The 22,947-nt window shown below is 39.4% G+C and overlaps 1 pseudogene; it reads left to right on the forward strand.

The window, feature by feature from the left end:
- Nucleotides 1–11,849, forward strand: part of LOC132531255 (Golgi reassembly-stacking protein 2-like) — a 48,443-nt pseudogene extending 36,594 nt beyond the window's left edge.
- The last annotated feature ends 11,098 nt before the right edge of the window (nt 11,850–22,947 follow it).

Consider the following 22,947-nt stretch of genomic DNA (forward strand, 5'->3'; position numbering starts at 1 on the left):
TGGATGTTTAGGTCAATTTCCTTACTTCCTTGGTTAATACTATATTGTTGGAAATTTGTCTTGGTCAAGGCTTTCTTGCCAAACCATTCTCTATAGTGAATGAAACATGTACAATATTTTCCATAGTGCAGAGTGGGGGTGGAGGATGGGGAGAAATGTGGGTCAACCAAAAAGTGAGAGGACATAGGAATATCTTCTCGACAATGTTTGCAACAGTCTCAAGGTTCTTTATTACTCCTATTTCTTCTGGATGAGTCTCTCCTCTTTGGCAAAAAGAACTCTCCTGGTATTGAATTCAACAGGAAGTGGAATGTTTGGGCTTTATTGAAAGTATTTCCCATGTTTTGCCTGTTTACCATGAGTCAAAGACAATGAAATAAAAAATCACAGCTATCTTCATCAATGATGAGCTCTTCTGCTTCTGGAATAGTAATGTACAATGTTTTCTGCAGATTTACAGAGTGTCCAGAATTTTCTGTAGTGATGGAAGTGTTCAGTATCTATACTGTGCAGTATAGTAGCTATGAGCCACTAACCACGTGTGACTATTGAGTACTTGAAATGTGGCTGATGAGCCTAAGGAACTGAATTTTAAATTTTTATTTATTTTTTAAATAATTTAAATTAGAATAGCCTCACAGACCTGATGACTACTGCACTAGACAGCACTGTTCTAGAGAATTTAGACCAATATATGTTGAGAGAGGGACTTCCCTGGTGGTCCAGTGGTTAAGACTCCGCGCTTCCACTGCAGGGGGCAGGGTTCCATCCCTGGTTGGGGAACTAAGATCCCACATGCTGCGGGGCCAAAAAAAAAAAAAAAATGTATTGGGAGAGTTTCAACAAGTCTTAATAAATCAAGTGAGTTCACATTAAATGGCAATGGATTTATTTGCTCTTTCTTTCCCCAAATCTGAAGTTAATATAAGAAACTGGTTAGCTTGTAAACTATTGTACAGAGTATTGTTTCTCCAAGAGCTTCTGCTAATCTGTTGTTTGTAGTCAGCATATTCTTGTGATTCTTGTTGGAGTTGATGAGTCTGCTTGCACTGTCATTGTCCCTGGCCTCATGGCTCACTCAGTCCACATCATTTCCTAGCTCTGTTGATGCTGAGTCCTTTCAGCGCTGGTTGTTCTCAGCTGCCCTCTGCTCCAGCACAGCCTCCCTCTGAGAGATGGGCGAGAGTGGGGATCTGGACCCACCCAGGCCCTGATTACAGTCCTGGATCTGAGCTTGGTCTGTCAGCTTTCATTTCTTTAAAACTTTTTATTTTGAAATAATTTTAGACCTACAAAAATGTTCCAAATGGTACAGTGGCATAAAGAGTCTTGTAGTATATTCTTCACCCAGATTCCCATTTGTTCATGTGGTTAACATTTTACCACCTTTGCTTTCTTCTTCCTTCCCCCTCTTTATATCTACATCAACATCTATATCAGTCTGTCTATTCTTCCTCCTTTTCTCCTTCTTCCTCTTCTTCTCCTTCTCCTTCTCTCTCTCTCTCTCTCTCTCTCTATTTCCCTTACAAACAGGAACATTCTCTTACATAACAACAGTACAATGATCAAAGTCATAAAATTAACAGGAATACAATATTACCATCTGTTCTATAGATCTCATTCAAATTTTTCTAGTTGTCCCAATAAAGTCCTTTATAACAATAACAACAAAAATCTTCTGATCCAACATCCAACCCAGGATCACAGGCTGTGTTTGTTTTTTTTTGTCTTGTTAGTCTCCTTTAATCAGGAACAGTTCTACAGTGTTTATCTTTCCATGGTCTTGATATTTCTGAAGAGCATACGTCAGTTATTTTGTAAAATTTCCCTCAATTTGTATTTGTCTGATGTTTCCTCATGATTGGACTTAGCTTATACGTATTTGGCAAGGATGTTACAGAAATGATGTGTCCTTCTCAGTGCATCACAGACAGAAGCACATGATATCCATTTTTCATTTGTGATTCCTTGCTGAAGGTGCTATCTGCCAGGTTTCTCCATTATAAAGTTGCTCTTTTTCCTTTTGTAATTAATAAGTGTCTCTGGTGAAATATTTTGAGACTACCTAAACATCCTGTTTCTTGTCATACTTCTACCCATTAGTTTCCGTATCTACTTTTCATTCTTATCTGAAATAATTGTTACTATTGTGGGTGCCAAATGATTAGCTAATTATATTATTGTTTCTGGTCGGCATTTATTTGTCAACATTCTGTTGTAAGGAAGGTTTTTTATTTTTTGTCTGTATCTATCTATCGTCTGTCTATCTATTATCTATCTGTCTATCCTCTATCTCTCTATCTTTATCATATAGCAATCTATCTCAATATAAACTCATGGATTCTTATTTCTTTACATGAATTTTATTCTATCACTATCACCATTTATTATGAGGTCAAACTTTCCCAGATGTGAGCTGTGAGAATCCCTTCATTCTGGTTCCTTTGTTTTATATAATTTAATTTTTTTTATATCTTCCCATCTTTTTTGGAGCAATTTATTACTTTCTGATATAACAAAATGTTCCAGTCTCATATTTTTTTGTGTACCAACCCTGGAATCAGTCGTTTCTTTAATGAGGACCAGCTTTCATTTTGATGATCACATGCTGTAGGGTGAACAGGAGGCAAAAGCCAAAAGAAGGAGTTGTGACACTAAAAGACAACAGAGTATATGAATGAACTAGAAACGTACGTTGCCTTACAGATAGACATAGCAAGGAAGCTTGCTTGTCAGTGTTGGGTTAAGGGAGAAAATTTTCTCTTGAGACTTCCTAACCATAAGCTGGGACTCATTCAAGTTTGTAACCCAAATTTACACTACCTGCATGGTTCTAAACACTTTTAGGTCAAAATTTATTTTAAAATAGTTCTGGATTGGTAATGATTCCAGAAATTTGGAAGAAGCAAAACTAAATCCTCTTTGGAGAAATGCAATCAAAACAAAAACCTCAAAGTTTTCCATGAATAAAGTTCAGAGGAATGTGGGCTCAGAGACAACGTCAAAAAGCATTTAAGGAGACAAGGCACTCTGAGGAAAAGCCAGCAGGAACAACAAACCACAGAATAAGGCCAACATCGTTTTTAGGTATGGGAATTATCAAGTACAAAATGTAACTTAAGCATGTTTAATATATTTAGAGAAAGAAAAGTGGTGATTAAAAATATAAGATACAATGTATAACTGATTCACTTTGTTATAAAGCAGAAACTAACACACCATTGTAAAGCAATTATACTTCAATAAAGATGTTAAAAATATATATATATAAGATACAAGTTATGATGAAAGTTAAACAGGCATACTTGAAAAACAATCAAATAGAATTTTTATGCAAAACAAATATAATAATTGAAATAAAAAACTCAAATGATGGTTTAAATTTAAAGAGAAAATTAGATATAGGTGATAAAAACATGAACAGGAAAACAGATCTGAAGAAATTATCCAGAATGCATAACAGAGAGACAAAGCAGTAGAAAATATGAAAGACAGATTAAAAGGCCTGAAGGACAGGGTGAGGAGGTCTAACTTACGTCTAATTGGACTTCTAGGAGGAAGGACAGAGAGAATGAAAGAGAGGCAAAGTTTGAAGAGATAATGACTGAAACATTTTCAGAATTGATGAAACGTACGTGCATACTTCAGACTTAAGGAGCTCAATGAATTTACAGCAATATAAGCAAAATTTTCCTTAGACAGATAGTAGTGGAACTGAAGAATACCAAAGACTACAGAGAGGTCTTAAAAATAGTCAACATGTAAAGACAGACTAACACAAAGGAACTACAGAACTCACAGTGGATATCTCCAAAATGGTATCTGGAGGACAATGGAATATTATCTTCAGTATTCTGAGAGATAGTAACTGTCAACCTAGAATTGCATACATCGTGAAACTATCAAGAGGGAAAGAGGGAAAAATAAAAACATTGTTTGGTCAAATGAAAAAATCAGAGCCTTTGTAATAAACAGATTTTACACTAAAGGAAATTCTGAAGATGCACTTAGGGTACACAAAAATATTTGAGGGACAGTCCACTGCAAGAAGAATGAAACAAATCATTAAATATGTGAATATCTAAACAAACAATGATTGAGTTAAACAATAATTAATGTCTAATGATGTATAAAAATCACAAAACAAGTAGAAGTAAAATATTGAACAAAAATAAAATATGTTTGGAAGGGCTGATTAGATTGAAAACAGTCTAAGTTTTTGTATTGTTTAAAATAGGAGTGTGTGTAGACTAAGTTTAGATAAATTAAATTTATCGAGTGATGTCAACAAGATGGCCAAACAAGATGTCCTTCACTTGTATTACCCCCCTCAACAACAATTTAGCACCTATCTATGGAAAAAGTACCTTTGTGGGAGATGTGGGATCCAGCACCATCTGTCAAGAGGTCCAGGGGAGTCTTGTTAATCCATGCATCAGATAATAGGCGTGCAGACCTTGGTGAGAACCCTCCTCAGACTGTAATTTCTCCCATGTGGGAAGTGAGACAGTGAGTGACCACCCAGCCTCCCCCGCTATGTGGGATGCTGCCAAAGAGGTCCATTTCTCTTTTGACCCATCCAGAGTCCTCAGTCATGAGTTGAATGACTGGAGGTGGGGGTAGTGGGGGAGCAGCTGGGAGGGATGCAGCTAGGACTTGGAGGGCCTTGAAGGGACATGGATCCTGCTAACTGCATCCTATTAACTGTGGGACTCCGTCAGGAAGCCCACCAGTGAGCCCCTGGGGATGCCTCATCCACTGATACCCCAGCTGGCCTGTTGCACCCCCAGTGCTCTGGGTGCCTCACCCACTCACTTCCCCATCCTGGGGTCAGCTCCCTGTGCATACCTGTGATGGTGGCATGAGCAAGCCTTGGCAGATGGCTAGTGAGCGCACACAGAAAACTGGACCATACTGCCTGGCCAGGGAGAGAACACAAAATTGAGGTTTAGTACTGTCCTGAGAGCAAAAGGGAGGCTGTCAGCACTCAGCCTGGTGTATTGCAAGATTGAGGGTAGGCATACAAGCTTAAGAATCCTGCCACAAGAGGGAGCAATAAGGGTAGAGCAGGAATATCCATAGCCAGTCTGCGGAAACCTCAGCATCCCTAGTGGGGCTGAAGGAAGGTAATTCTTTCCTGAAGTCAGTCAGTGAAGACCAGAGGGGGTGACAGCAACTTCAGATGCAAAGAGAGCAATGCAAGCCTTCAAGGAACATGAATATCAAGGAAATTTGATGTCACCAAAAGATCACAATAATTCTTCCAGTGACTGAACCCAAGACCTGGAGATCTACCCAATAAAGATGTCAAAAGAGCTGTTTTAAATAAGCTCAGTGAGCTACAAGAAAACACAGAAAGACAGTTTAACAAAATCAGGAAAACAATGCACAAACAAAATGAGAAGTTTAACAAAGACACAGAAATCATTAAAAAGAACAAAAATACAATGAATGAAATAAAAAATGCAATAGAGAGCATCAACAGCAGAATGAATTAAAGAGAAAAAAATCTGTGAATTAAAAGATAATAACTATGGAATTATCCAGAGGGGAAAATTTTTTTAAAATTAAAAAAGACTGAAGAAAGCCTGGATGATTTTTGGGCCACCATCAGAAGAAATGATCTGCAAATTATGGGAGTCTCAGAAGAAGAGAGGGAGAAGGGTGTGGAAAGCTTATTTAAAGACAAAGTGGCTGAGAACTTTCCAAATGTGGGGAGAGATTTGGACATCCAAGTTCATGAAGTGAATAGGTCCCCAAACAAAGTCGATGTAAAGATATATTCTCTAAGACCCATTGTAATAAAGCTGTCAAAATCAAAGAGAGAATCTTAAAAACAGCAAGAGAAAAGAAGGTTGTAACTTACAAGGGAACCCCCTACAAGGCTATCCGTGAATTTCTCAGCAAAGGCCTTACATGACCAGAATGAACCCACAGAAATGCATTTCTGGGCGCTCTGGTTCTCTATGTCTCAGTGCAGAAAGAATTCAGTGAGAGGCAAAGTGATAGATAAGTGTTTTATTAGAATAGGATGCTTGTGAGGCTTACAAGTGGCCAGGCAAGACGGTGCTGCCCTGAGAGCTTAGTGGGCTACAGTTTTGTAATCAAAGGAAGAATAGGGCGGGGGAGAAGACCACCTCCTTCATCATTCTTTTTTTTTTTTTTTTTTTTTGCGGTATGCGGGCCTCTCTCTGTTGTGGCCTCTCCCGTTGCGGAGCACAGGCTCCGGACGCGCAGGCTCAGCGGCCATGGCTCACGGGCCCAGCCGCTCCGCGGCACGTGGGATCCTCCCGGACCGGGGCACGAACCCGCGTCCCCTGCATCGGCAGGCGGACTCTCAACCACTGCGCCACCAGGGAAGCCCCTCCTTCATCATTCTTGAGTAGACGTGAAGCTTCCATCATCAGCTCCTCCTCCACCGTTGGGCAGGGGAGTTTTCTTGTCTCTACATGGACAAACCGGGACTGTCATGGGGCAATGGAAATGAGCAAAAAGGCAGTAGCATATACTAAAATATGGTAAATCACCTCAGGTTTCAGTATAATGTCACCTTATATTTTTGTTTTTAGTGTGAGCAGAGTAGCATGTCCTAGGAATCATTAACCTACTGAGCTCACTGGGCAGGATGTGGGTCTCATTCCACCATTGTTTTATGGTTTTGGGGCATGTCTCATGCTTCTCTTGCATGGTTTTGTTGCTAGGCAAGCCTGTTTGGTTTTGCGGTTAAGCAAACCTGCTTTCTTGAGTGATCGTTAACTTACAGGGGTCTCCCATATATATATATATATTTTACTTATGATCCCTTAGTGGGATTAACTACTTAATCACCTACTTTGTCCCTTTACTCTGTCCCTATCAAGATCCTCCTCTATCAGTATCCCATCCCAATTTTACCATTTGTGAAAGTTTTAATAATTGCATCACCACAGCACACCAAGGGCTCTCCATGCTCCAACTACCACCAGTGAAAGGGTACTCATTGCCTAAGGGATTGCTGTGAGATATCCAGCTACAGAATCCAATGTTAGAGTCTGCTTCCTAAGACCATTTCTGGTGACAACTGTCTTAGATCCCTTGAAACAGAGTTGATGAGCTATATGCGGAGTGTTCTCAGATTAAAAGTAAAGAAGGAAGGATTGGATAGAGGGAGAAGCTGATTTGCAGCGTAGTTGTCACTGAGGCCTCACCTGACTCTACAGGGATCTCTGGAGCTGACATGGTTCTTCTGAGTTTTCCCAGTTTGAGACAAGAGGGTCTCTGTATTTATGCATCAGCCAGTCATTGGCCATGGGCTCACCCAGGGAGGGAGCATAACCTTGGCCAAGGCCAAGAACAAGTCCTACTGAGGGACATAGCTGTGAGCTGTCAGCAGCTGATATTCCCAGCAGCTGGGGGTCATATGTCATTTGTCAGCCTTGGGGAGGGGATCTTGTCAGAGAACCCCTATCCACAACAAAATTTCATAATGGTAAGTGAGAAACACAAGATAAAAATTGTATTTATAATGTGACTTCAACATTTTAAAATGTGAATATATAAAAAAATGACTGGAAGGAAATAAACTAAACTGTTTAAGAGGTTATGTCTTGGAATAATGGGTGACTTTCATTCCCTCTCTCCCCGGCCCATATCTTATAAACACACATAAAGAACCTTAGAGTATCTTAAGGAAAACATAAAACCATCCCACTGATTCCTCTCTACGAGCTGTTCAAATCAGTCAGAAGTGAACATCAGTGTCACTTGAATGGATAAACATGCTGTAGTACCTCCAAACAATGGAATATTATTCAGCAATGAAAAGAAATGAGCTGGGCTTCCCTGGTGATGCTGTGGTTAAGAATCTGCCTGCCAATGCAGGGCACACGGGTTTGAGCCCTTGTCCCGGAAGATCCCACATGCCACGGAGCAACTAAGCTCATGCGCCACAACTACTGAGCCTGCGCTCTAGAGCCCGCGAGCCAAAACTACTGAAGCCTGTGCACCTAGAGCCCGTGCTCTGCAACAAGAGAAGCCACCGCAATGAGAAGCCAGCGCACCGCAACGAAGATTAGCCCCTGCTCGTGGCAACCAGAGAAAAGCCCGCGTGCAGCAACAAAGACCCAACGCAGCCAAAAAATAAAACAAAATAAATAAATTTATTTTAAAAAAAGAAAGAAATGAGCTATCAAGCAATGCAAAACATGGAACCTTACCTGCATATTACTAGGTGAAAGAAGCCAATCCGAAGAGGCTACGTGCTGTATGATTCCAGCTACATGGTATTTCGGAAAAGGCAAGACTATGGAGACAGGAAAAATATCAGAGGTTTCCAGTGTTCAAGGGGAGAGAGGAGAAGGGATGAAGAAGTGAAGCTCAGGGGATTTTTAGGGAGGTGGAACTATTCTGCATGATACTGTATGATACATGATGGATACATGTGCATTTGTCAAAGTCTATAGAACTGAACAAAGAATGAACTCTAATATAAACTGTGGACCTTACTATTGATTTATCAATTTGTCACCAATGTACTACACTAACGCAGGGAAAACTGTTCAGGGAAGAGGGGATATATGGGAACTCTCTGCACTATCTGCTCATTAAAAGAAAAAGAAAGAAAAAGAAAGTGAATGTTAGTTTTTGTAATCTACTAGAGGCAACAACATTTGCAGTAGTTGAGACTGAATTTAACAGATGGCAGGCTCAGCAAGCCAGGGTGAGATCTACTTATCATGGACTGAACAAAGCCTGCTCAGGCAGTTGTGAAATATCAGAACACAAATCTACAGATAAACAGCTTCTTTGTTTACGAATGCATTAATGGGTATCACAACAGCTTGACTCTTGATTCTGGAATTCTTGCTGTTTCCTCAATGAACCATGACACAACTGTTGAGTCTTGCTATATGCATTCATAGAATGGCAGGGAATCTGGTCCTGTGACGGGACATTTGATAAACAAACAAGGCAAACTGGAGCTGATTCTTCTGGTGACTGCCAGTGCTGGCGCCTTTTCTCCCTTTTGGCACATACCCTAAATTCCTGGCATCTACTTTTATTTTTCCTCCCAGGCCAACTGCAAAAAGGACTTGACCTCAGCTGACATAGAATGTGGAAGATTGTGTATGCATTGAAAAGTAATTCAGTCTGCTGATGAAGTTAATGAATTTTCATGGGAATTTAGTCAATACCACCCAGTGAGAGTCCGCACTTTGAATATTTGCTCAAAGGCAATGGGGAAATAAGAACTTCTTTATCACTGCTGATTCTTTTTTTTTTGGTATAAATTTATTTTTTATTTATTTGTTTTTGGCTACGTTGGTTCTTCGTTGCTGCCGGTGGGCTTTTCTCTAGTTGAGGCGAGCGGGGGCTACTACTCTTTGTTGCGGTGAGTAGGCTACTCATTGCGGTGGCTTCTCTTGTTGTGGAGCATGGGCTCTAGGCAGGCGGGCTTGGTAGTTGTGGCTTGCAGGTAGAGCGCAGGCTCAGTAGTTGTGGCACACGGGCTTAGTTGCTCCGCGGCATGTGGGATCCTCCTGGACCAGGGCTCGAACCCTTGTCCCCTGCATTGGCAGGTGGATTCTTAAGCACTGCACCAGCAGGGAAGTCCCTATTACTGCTGATTCTTGAAAGTAAACATTGTCTTAGAGGAACTTCCCTGGTGGCACAGTGGTTAAGAATCTGCCTGTCAATGCAGGGGACATGGATTCGAGCCCTGGTCTGGGAAGATCCCACAAGCCACGGAGCAACTAAGTCCGAGTGCCATAACTACTGACACTGTGCTCTAGAGCCCACGAACTGCAACTACTGAGCCCGGGCACCACAACTACTGAAGCCCGTGTGCCTAGAGCCTGTGCTCCGCAACAAAAGAAGCCGCTACAATGAGAAGCCTGTGCACCACAGTGAAGAGTAGCCCCCGCTTGCCTCAACTATAGAAAAGCCCATGCGCAGCAACGAAGAACCAATGCAGCCAAAAACAAACAAATAAATAAAATAAATTAAAAAGAAGCATTGTCTCCGATACAGCTTCTGTTTCTGTTGTTGATTTGCTTAAACATTGGACATGTTGAGATTCTTCACTTGTACGTTTATTCACTCAGCTAACACTGATTGACTACTATGAGACAGGCACCATATGCATAAGTTATTACTGGAGGGGCTGCACTATCGTATAGTCTACTTTAGTATCAGAGTGTAGGGGGTGAGAGGACACTTCTACTTTTCTCTGCTTAGTCTTGCCTTGACTATAGAGAAGGTAACTCTGTCCTGCCTTCCATTCTTCTCTTCTCTCTTTTCTTGCTTTTCTCTGAGGGTTGAGACCTGTCTGATTGGCAAGATAAGAAGAACCTTCCATTCATGGACAATACTACCAATGGACAGTTACCATTAATTAGAAGCAAGAACACTTATCTTGCATTCTCTTAAAAAAAATATCCATCTGGAATCTCTTTTTCTATGTAGTGGAGATCTGACAACTTTTTAGTATTAAGTTTTCCCATTTAGACATGTAGGTCATGAAGTTTTATAGTTGTCTTCCTATAGGTTCTGCACATTTTTTTGGTTAGCTTTATTTCTAGTTATTATATATATACATATTCATGTATAATTTATATATACTTTAAAAATATAAATGTGTAATTTATATTTTTTCTATTGTGAATGGACAGCTTTCTAACTGGTCATGATCATTGACTGTGTTGGTCATGTCCCTGGCTAGCTCACTGGCCTCCTTTATTAGTTCTAGTAATCTTAAAGTTGATTCTTATGGAATTTTTAGGCAGTCCAATACATTGCCTGCAAATAATGACAATTATTTTCTTCCTGATTTTTATAATTACTTTAAAATTTTTGTTCGTGTTATTGCACTGGCTAGGAGAATAATGGTGATGGTTAGAATCCCTTCTTGTTTCTATTTTAAAGGAAATACCTCTAATACTTCAACATTAAGTATAATATCTGTGTAGTTTTTTTGGTGGATACCTGTTAACAGATTAAGGAAGTTTTTCTTCTTTTCTATTCCTAACTTGCTAAGGAAATTTAAAAAAATTTTTTTAAATCAGTTACCAGTTACTATTAATTAGAAGCAACAAAACTATGTCCAGGACATAGTGCTGAATGGGATCTCTTTGTTTTTACTAATGGTTCAAGATTAAATAAAAATAATAATATATTCAGAATCTCCTAAAAGCAAATATTGAAAAACCTATAAAAATGCTGATCTAAACATCAAAGTGGTAAGAGAACCAGTATTCTCAGCCAGTAATATGTGTAGTGGCCAGGGTTTGTTGGGAGTTAGCATTTGTTTTGGTAGCTTTGATGGGGCAAATGGAAATGTCTGACAAAGGTAAGATGTGGAATTCTTCTCAAGCTCACTGCAGGTCTATTCCTCATAGCAGGGATTACATCGTCAGAGCAGAAACAAATGTGAATGAGTCTGAAAGTCTGTTCAGCCTCATGGAAACACACAATGCAAAACCACGGAAACTGAACACATGTTGCACAGACACAGACAGTGTGTCCATATTAGCACCAGGAGGTGCTCATTACATCCAATTCTGCACAGAGTGGAGAAGGCAGCCAGATGTGGGGTTAGAAAGGAGAATTTGTACCAAATACTTACATGCCTATTTGAAGCAGGAAAGAAAATTTCTCTTCCTGGAGAGATGGCTGGGAGCCACATTACTCCTTTTAAGGCTGGGTTTACTCACCCAAGGCTTGAGGTCCATCATCTTTGCCACCATTTGGAATGAGAGGAACTGAACAGGGTCTGTCTGGACTTTCCCTAAGCTCAACCCCATCAATCGTAAGTATTGTTCCCAGTGAAGGCGCTCCCAACAGTACAGTTATTGCCACCAGAACTTAAATAGTCCCTTGGTCATTTGCTACACCCTAATGACCATAGTATCATGCTTGATGTCTTTAGCCAGCAGGACCACATAGCTGAGCCAACCCCACCAGGCCCTAGTTTATTCGCACCGTACTTAATTCCAGGTGTTGGATTATCAGAAGATTTGTAGCCTGGTTTGACACCTCTTCCTTTTTGCCCCTCTTGTCTGGAATTGCTCCTCTCGTGCTCCTATCTGAGGATCTCCCATTGTCTTCTTTCTCACCCTTCGAGCCTGCCTTTTGAATCCCCAGGCCACCTCTCCAGAGATAGAGGCTGCTTCCCATTCACTTGAAATCCACCCCAGCTGGGGAGAAGCTTGGTCCTTCAATTTCAGATAAATGCGAATGCTTCTGCGTCACCTTTATCTACGAATTACTCTTTGCATTCATATGGAATATTTATCTCCAAAAGAGCTTGGGTGTAAATGCATATTATCATCAATTTCAAGCAGGTCTTTTACAACAGGAGTCCTGTAAATAATTTTAAGAGTAAAACTAAGCAAAAAGAAACATGCTCTGTATCCTGTAAAGTTTGGGGTGGGGCTCAGAGGGAGGAGAATGTCAAAGTGCTTGTATTTTATTTATCTATTTATTTTCCACAACTAATAATAATAATTATTATTTTAAATTAAAGTATAATTGACCTACAATACTGTTAGTTCCAGGTGCACAGAATAGTGATTTGATATTTTTTAACATTACAAAATGATCACAGGTTGAGTGATGATCTGTCACCATGCAAAGTTATTAAAATACTACTGACTATATTCCTCATGCTGTATATTTCATCCTCATGACTTACTTTTTTTTGTAACTGGAAGTTTGAACCTCTTAATCTCCCTCACATCCCCCCACACCTCCTATCTATGGCAACCACCTGTTTGTTTTCTGTATCTATGAGTCTGTTTCTGTTTTGTTATGTTAGTTCACTTGTTTTGTTTTTCAGATTCCACATATATGTGAAATTGTAGTATTTGCCTTTCTCCATCTGACTGATTTTACTAAGCATGATACCTCTAGGTCCATTCGTGTTGTCACAAATGGTAATATTCCATTCTTTTTTATTGCTGAGTTATATTCCTTTGTATATACATATCACATTTATCCACTCATCTATCAATGGACACTTAGGTTGCTTCCATATTGGCTATTGTAAATATTGCTGCAAGGAACATAGGGGTGCATATATCTTTTCTAATTAGTGGAATTGCTGGATTGTATGTTACTTCATTTTTAATTTTTTGAGGAAACTCCATACTGTTTTCCATAGTGGCTGCACCGATTTACATTCCCATCAACAGTGCAAGAGGGTTCCCTTTACTCCACACCCTCTCCAACAGTTGTTATTTGTTGTTTTTTCTGGCTGTGCCACACAGCTTGTGGGATCTTCGTTCCCCAACCACGGATCAAACCTGGGCCCCCAGCAGTGAAAGCGCCAGATCCTAACCACTGGACCACCAGGGAATTCCCCGTTGTCTTTTTTTTTGTTTTTTTGGCTGCCTTGCGTCTTCATTGCTGCACACAGGCTTTCTCTAGTTGCAGTGAGTGGGGGCTACTCTTCGTTGTGGTGCGCCGGCTTCTCATTGCAGTGGCTTCTCTTGTTGTGGAGCATGGGCTGTAGGCATGCAGGCTTCAGTAGTTGTGGCATGTGGGATCTTCCTGGATCAGGGCTCGAACCCGTGTCCCCTGCATTGGCAGGCGGATTCTTAACCACTGTGCCACCAGGGAAGTCCCCTGTCTTTTTGATAATATCATTTTGACAGATGTGAGGTGATATCTCATTGTGGTTTTGATTTGCACTTCCCTGATGACTAGTGATGCCGAGTATCTTTTCATATATTCCGTGGCCATCTGTATGTTTTGGAAAAATGTCTATTCAGGTCCCATGCCTTATTTTAATCTAGTTGTTTGTTATTTTGATGTTGAGTTGTGAGCTCTTTACATATTTTTGTTATTAATCCCTTAGCAGATATATCATTTGCAAATATCTTCTCCCATTCAGTTGGCTGCCTTTTCATTTTGTTGATAGTTTCCTTCACTGTGCAAAAGCTTTTTATCTGTTTATTTTTGATTTTGTTTCCCTTTCCTGATCGCTGTGGCTAGAACTTCCAGTACTGGGTCAAATAAAACTGGTGAGAGTGGGCATCCTTGTCTTGTTCCTGGTCTTAGAGGAAAATGCTTTCAGCTTTTCAACATTAAATATGATGTTGGCTGTGGGTTTGTCATATATGGCATTTATTATATAGAGGTATGTCCCCTCTATACTCACATTGTTGAGAGGTTTTCTCATAAATGAATGTTGAATTTTGTCAAAAACTTTTTCTGCATCTATTGAAGGGAATCATATGATTTTGTTTATTTCATGAAAACAGAATTTTACCAAAGGCATAAACAGATAAAAAGATTACGAAAAATGAAAACTACAGGCCAATAACTCATTAATATATTCAGTAGATGCAAGCATCCTTAACAGGCCTATGTTCTTAGCTGTAGACAATTTCTTTTTTCTTTTTTTTGAATTTTATTTTATTTATTTTTTTATACAGCAGGTTCTAATTAGTCATCAATTTTACACACATCAGTGTATACATGTCAATCCCAATCTCCCAATTCATCACACCCCCCCACCCCCCTCCGCTTTCCCCTCTTGGTGTCCATATGTTTGTTCTCTACGTCTGTGTCTCAATTTCTGCCCTGCAGACGGGTTCATCTGTACCATTTTTCTAGGTTCCACATATATGCGTTAATATACGATATCTGTTTTTCTGTTTCTGACTTACTTCACTCTGTATGACAGTCTCTAGATCCATCCACGTCTCAACAAATGACCTAATTTCATTCCTTTTTATGGCTGAGTAATATTCCATTGTATATATGTGCCATATCTTCTTTATCCATTCATCTGTCGATGGACACTTAAGTTGCTTCCATGTCCTGACTATTGTAAAGAGAGCTACAGTGAACATTGCAGTACATGAGTCTTTTTGAATTATGGTTTTCTCAGGGTATATGCCCAGTAGTGGGATTGCTGGGTCGTATGGTAGAGCTATTTTTAGTTTTAGAAAGGAACCTCCATACTGTTCTCCATAGTGGCTGTATCAATTTACATTCCCACCAACAGTGCAAGAGGGTTCCCTTTTCTCCACACCCTCTCCAGCATTTTTTGTTTGTAGATTTTCTGATGATGCCCATTCTGACTGGTGTGAGGTGGTAACTTATTGTAGTTTTGATTTGCATTTCTCTAATCTTTAGTGATGTTGAGCAGCTTTTCATGTGCTTCTTGGCCATCTGTATGTCTTCTTTGGAGAAATGTCTATTTAGGTCTTCTGCCCCTTTTTGGATTTGGTTGTTTGTTTTTTTAATATTGAGCTGCATGAGCTGTGTATATATTTTGGAGATTAATCCTTTGTCCATTGATCCGTTTGCAAATATTTTCTCCCATTCTGAGGGTCGTCTTTTTGTCTTGTTTATGATTTCCTTTGCTGTGCAAAAGCTTTGAAGTTTCATTCGGTCCCATTTGTTTATTTTTGTGTTTATTTCCATTACTCTAGGAGGTGGATCAAAAAACATCTTGCTGTGATTTATGTGAAAGAGTGTTCTTCCTATGTTTTCCTCTAAGAGTTTTACCGTGTCTGGTCTTACATTTAGGTCTCTAATCCATTTTGAGTTTATTTTTGTGTATGGTGTTAGGGAGTGTTCTAATTTCATTCTTTTACATGTAGCTGTCCAGTTTTCCCAGCACCACTTATTGAAGAGACTGTCTTTTCTCCATTGTATATCCTTGCCTCCTTTGTTATAGATTAGTTGACCATAGGTGCGTGGGTTTATCTCTGGGCTTTCTATCCTGTTCCATTGATCTATGTTTCTGTTTTTGTGCCAGTATCATATTGTCTTGATTACTGTAGGTTTGTAGTATAGTCTGAAGTCAGGGAGTCAGATTCCTCCAGCTCCGTTTCTTTCCCTCAAGACTACTTTGGCTATTCAGAGTCTTTTGTGTTTCCGTACAAATTTTAAGATTTTTTGTTCTAGTTCCATAAAAAATGCCATTGGTAATTTGATAGAGATTGCATTGAATCTGTGGATTGCTTTGAGTACTATAGTCATTTTCACAGTATTGATCCAATCCAAGAACATGGTATATCTCTCCATCTCTTGGTATTATTTTTAATTTCTTTCATCAGTGTCTTATAGTTTTCTGCATACAGGTTTTTTGTCTCCCTAGGTAGGTTTATTCCTAGGTATTTTATTCTTTCTGTTGCAATGGTAAATGGGAGTGTTCCCTTAATTTCTCTTTCAGGTTTTTCATCATTAGTGTATAGGAATGCAAGAGATTTCTGTGCATTAATTTTGTATCCTGCAACATTACCAAATTCATTGATTAGCTCTAGTAATTTTCTGGTAACATCTTTAGGATTCTCTATGTATAGTATCATGTCATCTGCAAACAGTGACAGCTTTACTTCTTTTCCAATTTGGAATCCTTTTATTTCCTTTTCTTCTCTGATTGCTGTGGCTAAAACTTCCAAATCTATGTTGAATAAGAGTGGTGAGAGTGGGCAACCTTGTCTTGTTCCTGATCTTAGTGGAAATGCTTTCAGTTTTTCACCATTGAGGATGATGTTGGCTGTGGCCTTTATTATGTTGAGGAATGTTCCCTCTATGCCTACTTTCTGCAGGGTTTTTATCATAAATGGGTGTTGAGTTTTGTCAGAAGGTTTCTCTGCATCTATTGAGATGATCATATGGTTTTTCTCCTTCAATTTGTTAATATGGTGTATCACATTGATAGATTTGCGTATATTGAAGAATCCTTGCATTCCTGGAATAAACCCCACTTGATCATGGTGTATGATCCTTGTAATGTGCTGTTGGATTCTGTTTGCTAGTATTTTGTTGAGGATTTTTGCATCTATGTTCATCAGTGATATTAGCCTGTAGTTTTCTTTCTTTGTGACATCCTTGTCTGGTTTTGGTATCAAGATGATGATGGCCTCGTAGAAGGAGTTTGGGAGTGTTCCTCCCTCTGCTATATCGTGGAAGAGTTTGAGAAGGATAGGTGTTAGCTCTTCTCTAAATGTTTGATAGAATTCGCCTGTGAAGCCGTCTGGTCCTGGGCTTTTGTTTGTTGGAAGATTTTTAATCACAGTTTCAATTTCATTACTTGTGATTGGTGTGTTCATATTTTCTGTTTCTTCGTGGTTCAGTCTTGGAAGGTTATACCTTTCTAAGAATTTGTCCATTTCTTCCAGGTTGTCCATTTTATTGGCATACAGTTGCTTGTAGTAGTCTCTTAGGATGCTTTGTATTTCTGCGATATTTGTTGTAACTTCTCCTTTTTCATTTCTAATTTTATTGATTTGAGTCCTCTCCCTCTTTTTCTTGATGAGTCTGGCTAATGGTTTATCAATTTTGTGTATCTTCTCAAAGAACCAGCTTTTAGTTTTATTGATCTTTGCTACTGTTTACTTTGTTTCTATTTCATTCATTTCTCCTCTGATCTTTATGATTTGTTTCCTTCTGCTAACTTTGGGTTTTGTTTATTCTTCTTTCTCTAGTTCCTTAAGATGTAAGGTTAGATTGTTTATTTGAGAGTTTTCTTGTTTCTTGAGGTAGGCTTATATAGCTATAAACTTCTCTCTTAGAACTGCTTTTACTGCATCCCATAGGTTTTGGATCATCATGTTTTCATTGTCATTTGTCTCTAGGTATTTTTTGATTTCCTCTTTGATTTCTTCAGTGAGCTCTTGGTTATTTAGTAATGTATTGTTTAGCCTCCATCTGTTTGTGTTTTTTACGTTTTTTCCCATGTAATTCATTTCTGATCTCATAGCATTGTGGTCAGAAAAGATGCTTGATATAATTTCAATTTTCTTAAATTTACTGAGCTTGATTTGTGACCCAAGATGTGATCTATCTTGTAGAATGTTCTGTGCACACTTGAGAAGAACGTGTGATCTGCTGTTTTGGGGTGGAATGTCCTATAAATATCAATTAAATCTATCTGGTCTACTGTGTCATTTAAAGCTTCTATTTCCTTATTTATTTTCATTTTGAATGATCTGTCCATTGGTGTAAGTGAGGTGTTAAAGTCCCCCAGTATTACTGTGTTACTGTTGATTTCCCCTTTTATAGCTGTTAGCAGTTGCCTTATGTATTGAGGTGCTCCTATGTTGGGTGCATATATATTTATAATTGTTATATCTTCTTCTTGGATTGATCCCTTGATCATTATGTAGTGCCCTTCCTTGTCTCTTGTAACATTCTTTATTTTAAAGTCTATTTTATCTGATACGAGTATTGCTACTCCAGCTTTCGTTTCATTTTCATTTGCATGGAATATCTTTTTCCATCCCCTCACTTTCAGTCTGTATGTGTCCCTAGGTCTGAAGTGGGTCTTTTGTAGACAGCATATATATTGGTCTTGTTTTTGTATCCGTTCAGCAAGCCTGGGTCTTTTGGTTGGAGCATTGAATCCATTCACGTTTAAGGTAGTTATCAATATGTATGTTCCTATGACCATTTTTAAAATTGTTTTGGGATTGTTTTTGTAGGTCGTTTTCTTCTCTTGTGTTTCCCACTTAGAGAAGTTCCTTTGCATTTGTTGTAGAGCTGGTTTGGTCTTAGCTTTTGCTTGTCTGTAAAGCTTTTGATTTCTCCACTGAATCTGAATGAGATTCTTGCTGGGTAGAGTAGTCTTGGTTGTAGGTTCTCCCCTTTCATCGCGTTAAGTATATCATGCCACTCCCTTCTGGCTTGTAGAGTTTCTGCTGAGAAATCAGCTGTTAACCTTATGGGAATTCCCTTGTATGTTATTTGTCATTTTTCCCTTGCTGCTTTCAATAATTTTTCTTTGTCTTTAATTTTTGCCAGTTTGATTACTATGTGTCTCGGCGTGTCTCTCCTTGGGTTTATCCTGTATGGGACTCTCTGTGCTTCCTGGACTTGGGTGGCTATTTCCTTTCCCATCTTAGGGAAGTTTTTGACGATAATCTCTTCAAGTATTTTCTCTGGTCCTTTCTCTCTCTCTTCTCCTTCTGGGACCCCTATAATGCGAATGTTGTTGTGTTTAATGTTGTACCAGAGGTCTCTTATGCTGTCTTCGTTTTTTCATTCTTTTTTCTTTATTCTGTTCCACAGCATGAATTCCACCATTCTATCTCCCAGGTGACTTATCTGTTCTCCTGCCTCAGTTATTCTGCTATTGATTCCTTCTAGTGTAGTTTTCATTTCAGTTATTGTATTGTTCATCTCTGTTTGTTTGTTCTTTAATTCTTCTAGGTCTTTGTTAGACATTTCTTGCATCTTCTCGATCTTTGCCTCCATTGTTTTTCCGAGGTCCTGGATCAATCATCTTCACTATCATTATTCTGAATTCTTTTTTTGGAAGGTTGCCTATCTCCACTTCATTTAGTTGTTTTTCTGGGTTTTATCTTGTTCCTTCATCTGGTACATAGCCCTCTGCCTTTTCATCTTGTCTATCTTTCTGTGAATGTGTTTTTTGTTCCACAGGCTGCAGGACCGTAGTTCTTCTTGCTTCTGCCCTCTGGTGGATGAGGCTATCTAAGAGGCTTGTGCAACTTTCCTGATGGAGAGGGACTGGTGGTGGGTAGAGCTGACTGTTGCTCTGGTGGGCAGAGGTCAGTAAAACTTCAATCTGCTTGACTGCTGGTGGGTGGGGCTGAGTTCCCTCCCTGTTGTTTGTTTGGCCTGAGGCGACCCAACACTGGAGCTTACCTGGGCTCTTTGGTGGGGCTAATGGCAGACTGTGGGAGGGCTCACGCCAAGGAATACTTCCCAGAACTTCTGCTGCCAGTGTTCTTGTCCCCATGGTGAGCCACAGCCACCCCCTGCCTCTGTAGGAGACCCTCCAACACTAGCAGGTAGGTCTGGTTCAGTCTCCCCTGGGGTCACTGCTCCTTCCCCTGCATCCTGATGTGCACACTACTTTGTGTGTGCCTTCCAAGAGTGGAGCCTCTGTTTCCCCCAGTCCTGTTGAAGTGCTGCAATCAAATTCCACTAACCTTCAAAGTCTGATTCTCTAGGAATTCCTCCTCCCATTGCTGGACCCCCAGGTTTGGAAGCCTGACGTGGGGCTCAGAACCTTCAGTCCAGTGGGTGGACTTCTGTGGTATAAGCGTTCTCCAGTCTGTGAGTCACCCACCAGCAGTTATGGGATTTGATTTTACTGTGATTTCACCCCTCCTACTGTCTCATTGTGGCTTCTCCTTTGTCTTTGGATATGGGGTATCTTTTTTGGTGAGTTCCAGTGTCTTCCTGTCGATGATTGTCTAGCAGCTAGTTGTGATTCTGGTTTTCTCGCAAGAGGGAGTGAGAGCCCATCCTTCTACTCCACCATCTTGGTTCAGGGCTCAAAGGGGATCATATAATTTTTATTCTCTAGTTTGTTAAAGAGGTGTATCATGTTGGTTGATTTGTAGATATTGCACCATCCTTGCATCCCTGGGATAAAGCCCAGTTGATCATGGTGTATGATCATTTTAATGTATTGTTGAATTTGATTTGCTAATATTTTGTTGAAAAAATTTGCATCTATGTTCTTCATTGGCCTGTAATTTTCTTTTTTTGTGGTGTCTTTTTCTGGTTTTGGTACCTGAGTAATGGTGGCCTTGTAGAATGAATTTGGAAATGTTCCTTCTGCTTTACATTTGGTAAAATTTCCCTGTGAAGCCATCCGGTTCTGGACATTTGTTTGTTGGGAGGTTTTTTTGTTTTAATTTTTTTCACAAATTCAATTTTACTAGTGATTGATCTGTTTGAATTGTTTGTTTCTTCTTCTTCTTTTAAAAGATTTATTTATTATTTATTTTTGGCTGCATCGGGTCTTAGTTGTGGCATGGGGGATCTTAGTTAAGGCATGCGGGATCTTTCGTTGCAGCACATGGGGTCTTCGTTGTGGTACACGGGCTTCTGCCTAGTTGTGGTGTGCAGGTTTTCTCTTCTCTAGTTGTGGCATGCAGGCTCCAGGGCATGTGGGCTCTGTAGTTGTGGTGCATGGCTTCCAGAGCTTGTGTGCTCTGTGGTTTGTGGCACACAAGCTCTAGTTGAGGTGTGTGAGCTCAGTAGTTGTGGTGCATGGGCTTAGTTGTCCCGTGGCATGTGGGATCTTTGTTCCCTGACTAGGGATCGAACCGGCATCCCCTGCATTGTAAGGCAGATTCTTTACCACTGGACCACCAGGGAAGTCCCTGTTTGTTTCTTCTTGATTCAGTCTTGTGAAGTTGCATGTTTCTAGAAATTTGTCCATTTCTTCTAGGTTGTCCAATTTGTGAGCGTATAACTGTTTGTGGTATTCTCTTATGATTTTTTTGTAGTTATTTCTCCTCTTTCATTTCTTATTTTGTATATTTGGGTGCTTCTCTTTTCTTCTTGGTGAGCCTAGCTAAAGGTTTTTCAGTTTTATTAATCTTTTCAAAAAACAGCTCTTGGTTTCATTGATTTTTACTATTTTTAATCTCAATTTTATTTATTTTATGTCTGATCTTTATTGTTCCTTCCTTCTGATGACTTTGGACTTTGTCTGTTCTTTGATTTTTTAATTTGTTTAGATGGTAGGTAGGTTGTTTATTTGAGATTTCTCTTGTTTCTTGAGGTAGACTGTATCTCTATAAACTTCCCCTTTAGAACTGCTTTTGGTACATCCCATAGATATTGGAGTGTTGTGTTTCCATTTTCATTTGTTTAGAGGTATTTTATGATTTCCTTTTGGTTTCTTCATCAATCTCTTGTTTTTTTAGTAGCACGTTGTCTTGTCTCCATGTGTTTGTTTTTTTCCCATTTTCCTTTCTGTAATTGATTTCTAGTTTCATACTTTTCTGGTTGGAAAAAATGCTTGATATAATTTCTGTCCTCTTTAACTTGTTGAGACTTGTTTTGTGGCCTAGCATGTGACCTATCCTGGAGACCATTCCATGTGCACTTGAGATGAATGTGTATTGTACTGTTTTTGGATGGAATATCCTGTATATATCTATTAAGTCCAACTGGTCTAATGTGTTATTTGAGACCATTGTTTCCTTATTGACTTTCTGTCTGGATGATCTGTCCATTGATATAAGTGGATGTTAAAGTTCCCTACTATTATTGGCAATTTCTCTCTTTATGTCTGTTAATATTTGCTTTATATATTTATGTGCTCTTGTATTAGGTACATATATGTTAACTAGTATAATACTCTTTTCTTGTACTGATCCCTTTATCATTATGTAATGACCTTCTTTCTCTTTCGTTATAGACTTTGTTTTAAAGTTTATTTTGTCTGATATGAATACTGCTACCTCCACTTTCTTGTCATTTCCATTTGCGTGAAATATCTTTTTTTCCCCACGTTCTTGCTTTCAGTCTGTGTGTCTTTAGCTCTGAAATGAATCTCTTGTAAGCAGAATATATACGGATCTTGTTTTTTTTTTTTTTTTTTTTGCGGTACGCGGGCCTCTTACTGCTGTGGCCTCTCCCGTTGCGGAGCACAGGCTCCGGACGTGCAGACTCAGCGGCCATGGCTCACGGGCCCAGCCGCTCCGTGGCATGTGGGATCTTCCTGGACCAGGGCACGAACATGTGTCCCCTGCATGGGCAGGCGGACTCTCAACCACTGCGCCACCAGGGAAGCCCCGGATCTTGTTTTTAATCCAATCAGCCACACTAAATCTTTTGATTGGAGAATTTAGTCTATTGACATATAAGGTGTTTATTGATAGGTACATACATATTGCCATTTTGTACTTGTTTTCTGATTGCTTTGTACTTCTTTTAGTTTCTTCCCTTGTGTTTTGATGACTTACGTTTTTATTTTAATTTATTTTTATTTTTTAAAATTTTTATTGGAGTATAGTTGATTTACAACATTGTTGATGACTTTTAGTGGTATGCTTCTGTTCCTTTCTCTCTAGTGTTTGTGAATCTATTGTAGGTTTTTGATTTGTGGCTATGATGGTGTTCATATATGTTGACCTATAACTATATCTACTTGTTTTAAATGGTAGTCATTTAAGATCAAACACATTCTAAAAGATCTACATTTTTTTTACTCCTTTCCCCCATATTTTGTGTTTTTGATCTCAT

The sequence above is a fragment of the Lagenorhynchus albirostris genome, chromosome 13 (genome assembly GCF_949774975.1).
Source record: "Lagenorhynchus albirostris chromosome 13, mLagAlb1.1, whole genome shotgun sequence".
Classification (NCBI taxonomy): Eukaryota; Metazoa; Chordata; class Mammalia; order Artiodactyla; family Delphinidae; genus Lagenorhynchus; species Lagenorhynchus albirostris.